Genomic DNA, 1,466 nt, shown 5'->3' with positions numbered 1-1,466 from the left:
ATTATATTATATTATATTATATTTTTATATTTATATCAAAAACGTATTTATTAAACACGTTTTTATACAAAATAAATAAATCTGAAATACTTTATTCAATACAGTACATTTTCAATTTACATACGTGCATAACGTATCCTAAGGACACTGCCGCACACAAAATTTCGTAACAATATGCATAAAGTGTAAACTTAAACCAATGAGGCAATCTAGATACTGCTTTGGATTATGTAATTTAACAGAAATGGAAATAACAATAAACTTATCCATAACCTCGCAATAAGATGAATTTCAATCGATTGAAACTCGCTTTATGGATAAGTTTACTGCTATTTCTATTTCCGTTAGAGTACATAGATCTAAAGCAGTATCTTGATTCTCTCATCGGCTTACGTTTATATCTTAAGATTATTGTTACAGAAATATTGTCTGTGGCGGCCCTAACTGCATCATCTTCTGAGATGCAAATGCTCTTAATTGATCCATAGAGTATGCTCTAAGAGTGCCGTCACATGCGGCGTAACTTGCATAAGCGTAACTTACGCCGAACAATCATATCATTTTACTTGAACTTAGTTTCTGCCTAGTAACATTATGCTTTTTATACTATTTTGTTGTTATGCCAAAACGTGATGAAACCATCATGCGTCAAATCCAATTTCTGACTTATTTTAGTTTATTCTTTCTGAAAAAAATGCACATGGGTTTCGATTTTGCAACAATACAATTATAATAATCGTGCGCCTCTTTGCATCATGTGTAAAGTCGAAACCAGTCGAAAGCGAAATGATAGAAAAGATAACATGGTATGCTTAGTTTGCAAGCATCTTTCTCTAAACTTCGCCGTTTCTGTCTATGAATGTTGCGTCAGGAGAAAAGGCCTGCCCACTGTGAAACGCTAAACAGAGGGCGATATTCATACTCCGTTTTTATTCTAACAGTTTTAAATAATGTCTTAAAATGCTAATACAGTCCTCGGATTGACTTATGATATTTTAATAATTTTCGGCTCGATCGAGTTTGCACTAATCTGGATAAAAGTAATGATGTTCGTGCTCTCCTGTTGGTAAAGTATAAACGTCAACCAATAGCGAAGCATTTTCTAATCCAAGTTGATGCAAATCTGAGTTGATGAAAATCGGGCCGAAAACGCTATAAGATTGTATTTAAGATCTTAAGTCCTGCGCACAGAAATTAGAAATAAAGAATAAACGATTTCAACCTATCAGAAACCGTATATTCCGATTTCTGATAGAATCATTTATTCTTTATTCCTAATTCCTTATTTCTTCTATTGAACGCAGTCTTCTATACAAGAATCGACATATAAGACTGCATATAAGACTTGGGGCATAGCCGCCCCGAACCAGTAAGCATTAGTCTATACATTCTACTGTCTACAGATTTTTTAACTTCAACAACTACAATTATAGAAGTCTTGTGTCCTTTGCAGGGAGGAGGAGGGG

Source organism: Atta colombica, unplaced genomic scaffold (assembly GCF_001594045.1).
Source record: "Atta colombica isolate Treedump-2 unplaced genomic scaffold, Acol1.0 scaffold10, whole genome shotgun sequence".
In the NCBI taxonomy this organism is placed as follows: Eukaryota; Metazoa; Arthropoda; class Insecta; order Hymenoptera; family Formicidae; genus Atta; species Atta colombica.
Note: the sequence above shows the minus strand (reverse complement) of the source record.